Below are 6217 nucleotides of genomic sequence, written 5' to 3'. Positions count from 1 at the left end.
ATACATGTTGACAAAATCTATGGGTAGAAGATGGGAGTGATTTTAAGGGTCCCTTTGATATTTACATGACATAAGATAGATTGTTCAGTTGCCCAAACAAGAGGTTGGTAATGAGTTTATCTCCACACCTACTGAAGATAGTAGTGTGTCTCTCAATTGACATTGGTCTTCTTTTCTGAGAGTCAGTACCATTTTAGAATTTTCTCCTTATGCATCTTTCCACATTTTTTAATTTAAACTTCCTTTTTAATATTTATTTATTTATTTATTTATTTGGCTGTGCCAGGTCTTAGTTGCAGCACTCAGGATCTACTGTTATGGCATGTGGACTCTAGTTCCCCAACCAGGAATCGAACCTGGGCCCCCTGCATTGGGAGCACAGAGTCTTAATCACTGGACCACCAGGGAAGTCCCCACATTTCTTGTCCTTTGAAAATGTATGGTATTGCTGTTGGTTCAGGGTATGTGAGTCCTATTCTAATGATTGTTTCTAAGTGACTGTTTATGGCTGGGAGAAATCAAGTAAATTCACTGCCAGTAATGACATTTAGCTTCTTTGTTTCCTTCTATGTTTCCTTTGTTTTTTATCTTGAGTTGGTTAGGACCTCTAGTAAAATATTAAGAATCATGAGGGCTGATCTTGCTTTATCTTCTTATTTAATGAGAATACAGTTGACCTTTGAACTGTGTGGGTCCACTTATGCAATTTTTTTTCAAGAGTAAATACTACAATACTACACTATCCAAGCTTGGCTGAATCCATGGATGTGGAACCACAGATACAGAGGAAACTCAGATACAGAGGAGCCACTGATAAGTGGGGCTGACTTTGAGCCCCATGAGTTGATGAAGGGTCAACTGTGTGCTCCCTATTTCTTCATTAAATGTCATGCTTGTTAGAATTAACTTATACTGTTATTGCAGGTTGACAAGGTTTTTCATCTCTATATAATGATTTTTGAGGATTTTATCAAAGTCTTTTAACCTCACATATTCTTCTTCTTGCCCAACTATTAATGTGGTAAATTACATCGACAGATTCTCTTTCCTGTGGGGACAAACCATGTGTGGCTATGACCTATTAGTATAGAATTGGATTTCACTTTCTAATATTTTATTTAAAATTTTATTTTTACGAGGGAGAATTCTCTCTGGGATGTTTATGTCAGAATCTTACTTTGCTTGTGGAATGAACGTGGAAATATTTTCATCTTTCACTATGACTTTGTATAAACCGATAGACAGTAGGTATTGCCTGTTTGTTGCTGATTTGGTAGGTGTCACATATAGTATCACCTGGGTTTGCTTTCTATTTGGGTGATAGTTTTCAGAATACCTTTTCAGATTTTTGAACAATTCAGGTTTCTTTAATTCATGAAATTGTATTTTCTAAGAAATGTATCATTTTTTCTAGGTTTTTGTATTTATCAAGCTCAAGTTGTACATAAATCCCTCTACAATGTTAAGTTCTGAATATATATGTCTCCTTCTGTGATGCTCATCTTATCTCTTCATCCCTTTCCTTTCCTGATCATATGTGCCAGATGTTTATTGAACAATTTTGTTTTCTCTTGTTTGTTTTTCTTTATTCTTTCAAGAATTTTGGAAATAATTTTGTGTTTCTCTTAAGTTATTTGTTTCCTAAAACAATTATTGTTTTTCCTATTTTGTTTTCTAATTGATGGCTTTAAAGCTAAAAGTTTCCCTCTGATTACTACTTTGGCCACATCAGACAGTTGTTGATACATTGTGATTTTTTTTGTCACTTAGTTCTCAATCATTTTAAATTTTGTACTGTTTACCTATTCATTCAAAGAGTTATTTGGATGTATGCTTTTTAAGATGCAATTGTTGTTAATTTGAGTATATATTTCCCCCTTTTTAAGTATTGACTTACATACATAGTGGCTTAAAAGAACTTTTAAAAAACATATTGGGAATTTCTTTTTTTTTTTAATTTTTTTTTTTTTTTTTGGCGGTACGTGGGCCTCTCACTGTTGTGACTTCTCCCGTTGCAGAGCACAGGCTCCGGATGCGCAGGTTCAGTGGCCATGGCTCACGGGCCCAGCCGCTCCATGGCACGTGGGATCTTCCCGGACTGGGACACGAACCCATGTCCCCTGCATCGGCAGGTGGACTCTCAACCACTGCGCCACCAGAGAATTTCTTTGTGGCCTACTATATAATCAAAATTGGTGAATGTTCAATGCATATTTGAAAATAATATCTATTTTCTTTCTGTTAATTACAGAGTGATGTGTATATCTGTATAGATATATTCCATATGATGTTTGAAATTTTTGTTGTCCAAAACTCTACATCCCTACTTGAGTTCTACTAAGCCATCTCCTGCTTTCTGAGAGTTGTGATAAAATCTCCTGTGTTACTGTGAGAGAAATTGGGGCTCATTCGTGTTCTGTTAGTTTTTGCTTTTCTTTTTGGACTTAAAAGCTATGATGAGGGCTTCCCTGGTGGCCAGTGGTTGAGAGTCCGCCCGCCGATGCAGGGTACACGGGTTCGTGCCCCGATCTGGGAAGATCCCACATGCCGCGGAGCGGCTGGGCCCGTGAGCCATGGCCGCTGAGCCTGCGTGTCCGGAGCCTGTGCTCCACGATGGGAGAGGCCACGATAGTGAGAGGCCCGCAACCCGCCCCCCCCAAAAAAAATCTATGATGAATGTTGAATACTGTTTATGTCTTGAATTCTAGCCCCAAGTGTGCCATCAACAGTGGAACTTAGAGTAGGTCAACAGTCCAGCCGCTATATTTTGCCCACCAAGGCATTAACAAGATTAGATGACTTCTAGGGTTCTTCCAAATCTGATACTCTGTGACTTCAATGTGCAACTGTGTTTTCACCTTTGGGGATCAATTACTCAGAATCCTTTATTTCTCTGTTGTTTTAAAAATTGAAGGACATATGTAAAACAGATAAGGATCCTAATGCTAGTCCTAATGGTGGAAAATCTCTTCCCCGTGTGAATTGATCTTAAATCCAAGCACAGACAGAAAGGCTCTAGAAATGGTGTCTTCTCACTGAGAGATTGGCTTCAGTTTTTAAGAAGCTACGAGAGACACACTGCTTGTAGTTAGAAGAGGGATTCATCTTTCCCCCCAGAAGCACTGAAATTGGATTTTTCCAATTACCTAAATATTATTAATCTCTTTTATGTCATTACATATTCTTCAGTGTGTAATTTTAAGTAACTGCAGAGTATTACATTGTGCGATTGTATTATAGTTAAAGTTAACCAATTACCTTTTATTAAACATTTGCACTCTTGAAAATCTTTGCTACATAAACATAATTAAATTTGTGTTATTGCATGGTTATTTATCCTAGATAACATTGAAAAGGTTCAGAATTTTCTACAATTATTAGTAATGATCCTGTAGCATTCTATTTTTATGCCAGCCAAGGTTCTTAATTTAATTGCATTGACCACAGCAATTTGATAAGCACTGCATTGATACATATCTTCTTATCAGAGAATACTTAGTAATTTCTAAAGCTGTTTTATTGGACTGATTGAATTGCTTCAAATAGAAAGTTTAAACAATGCCATGACCTTCTTGAAAGTTTATTTGCTGGAGAGATGATAAATTTTCATCTTTATCCTCAAAAGACCAATAAAAATGGACAGCTTTTTGGGGCAATATTTTTGACATATTGTACCCTTTATGTATATTCACCACTAAAGAATATGAATGTTTGAAAACTTACATTGGCTTTAATAGCTCATACAATATATTTCTATATTAGAAAATTTTTCAGTAAAATGTGAGGAAAGTACCCACCACTTAGACTCAAGAGAAAATATTGCTTAAAAAAAATAAACCTAATAAAGCCGTTTGGAAGACAGACCCAGTCCTCAGAACTGCCTTGTAACAACAAAAAGCACATCAGGAAATAAATAATTCAAAATTTCACTTGTCCTAAGTGTTTCTAATAGAATATGTATTATTCATTAATGATATGATTATTCCTATTATTTTGATAAAAATTTTGAGAGTAACATAAATACATTAAACAAGCAAAATGTGGGTCACCCTTCAAATTACCTAAATGTTGGTCAGAATTATTATAGTCAGAGAGATTATCTTAGGAAATCAGCTTTTAATAAGAGAAGTGCCTCTGTGGTCATGAATACATCATTTAAAATAGAAACTATAGTTTTCAGAATGACACTTCATCTAAAATTTCAAAACAGGGTGTAGATTATAGGTCAACAAGAAATTCTGTAAAACTATCATTAATTTTTCAGAGAATTCTGTTTTTGTTTTTTTTTTTTTTTTCTTGCGTTATGCGGGCCTCTCACTGTTGTGGCCTCTCCCATTTGCGGAGCACAGGCTCCGGACGCGCAGGCTCAGCGGCCATGGCTCACGGGCCCAGCCGCTCCGCGGCATGTGGGATCCTCCCGAAACGGGGCACGAACCCGCGTCTCCTGCATCGGCAGGCGGACTCCCAAGCACTGCGCCACCAGGGAAGCCCGAGAATTCTGTTTTAATATCCCAAATTTAACATCCTTTAGAAGATTCACTCATTTGTTGCTAAATAAATTTCTGGAGGCATCTCCTGTGTAAGAGGGTTACATAATTTATCACGATTTATGAATGCATTTCAAAATTCACAGAATCCCATTAACCAGCTTTATGCTAAGTCAACCACAGTGGCAGTAACAGAACTCCATCAAAGACCTGAATCCTGATTTTAAGACCTTTAAAGTAAAGAACGTTGCCTTGAAACTTTCAGGATGAGTCATGACAGGTGGTGGTTGACCTTTCCTCTTTTTCTTCATCATACTTTTCAATCATTACTCTGAACTTGCCATTTTATTTCTTAAATCCTTTTCTTTATCCAACTTGTTACAAATTGGCTTACTTCCTACAACTTTACTAGGAGTAGTAGCCCGGCTTTCACGTTGTTTTCTCCTATTCATGAGGGACTGCATCTTTCAGCAGCATTTGACACAAGAGAAGGTACTCAGCTTGATGCACACAAAGCCAGCCTATTCTGTTTCTTCTCCACTTACTGAACTAATTTTCCCCATTCCTAAATTCTGATGTTTCTTAGATTTCTGACATAGACCCTTCTTTTTCTTCCTCTACACATAGGTTTATCCATTTTTTTACTAGCTCTTAGGTACATTCATTGCAGTTCTATTTCTCCACCTGAATAACCAACGTGTACCTACACAATCTATCTCAAACTGAAGTCATGAGTCTTCATATATCCTCTTAGCAACGTTCTCCAATTTCCCCCCTTATTAATGTCTTCCATTCGTGTGGCACATCTGTAACGATTGATGAGCTAGTACTGATCCATCATTATTAACTAAAGTCCGTAGTTTACAATAGTGTTCACTCTTGGTGTTGTGTACTTTGTGGGCTTTAACAAATGTATGATGACACGTATCTGTGTTACAGTGTCATACAGAGTAATTTTGTGCCCTAAAAATGCCATGTGCTCCAACTATTTATCCCTTTTCCCCTCCCTTGGAAGTCTTGGCAACCACTGATATTTTTACTGTTGCCATGGTTTTGCCTTTTCCTGAATGTCCTGTAGCTGGAATCATACGGTTTGTAGACTTTTCAGATTGGCTTCTTTCACTTAGTAACATGCATTTAAGGTTCCATTTAAGGTATCTTTCTGTGGCTTGATAGCTCATTCCTTTGTATCACTGCATAATATTCCATGTATAAATGCACAGTTTGCTTATCCACTAACCTGCTGAAGGACATCTTGGTTTTCCAAGGTTTTGGCAATTGTGAATGAAGCTGCTATACACGTCGTGTGCAGGTTTTGTGTGAATATACGTTTTCAACTCCTTGGAGTAAATACTGCGGAGCACAACTGCTGGATTGTACAGTAAGAGTATGTTCAGCTTTGGAAGAAACTGCCACGCTGTCTTCCAAAGTGGCTGCACCATCCTGCATTCTGACCCACAGGGAATGGGAGTTCCTGCTGTCCCACACCCTCACCAGCATCTGGTCTTGTCTGTGGTTTGGATGGTGGCCATTCTAGTAGGTGTGTGGTAGTATCTTACTGTGGCTTTAGTTTGAATTTCCCTAATGATATATAATGTAGAGCATCCCTTCAAATGCTCTGTGTATCTTCTGTGGTGACATATCTGTTCACATCCTTTGCCCATTTTTTAGCTGTATGGTTTATTATTACTGAGTTTCAGGAGGTTCTTTTTTTTTTTTTTTTTTTTTTT

At 37.4% G+C, this 6217-nt stretch overlaps 1 non-coding gene across 1 annotated transcript; it reads right to left on the bottom strand.

Moving 5' to 3' along the window:
• Positions 1–335: 335 nt before the first annotated feature.
• Positions 336–408, bottom strand: TRNAG-CCC (transfer RNA glycine (anticodon CCC)). The gene has a single exon. It is a non-coding gene; the product is annotated as a tRNA-Gly (tRNA).
• Positions 409–6217: the final 5809 nt, after the last annotated feature.

This window comes from Lipotes vexillifer, unplaced genomic scaffold (assembly GCF_000442215.2).
Source record: "Lipotes vexillifer unplaced genomic scaffold, Lipotes_vexillifer_v1.1 scaffold668, whole genome shotgun sequence".
NCBI classification, from domain to species: domain Eukaryota; kingdom Metazoa; phylum Chordata; class Mammalia; order Artiodactyla; family Lipotidae; genus Lipotes; species Lipotes vexillifer.
Note: the sequence above shows the minus strand (reverse complement) of the source record. Positions and strands in the feature narration are given on the sequence as shown.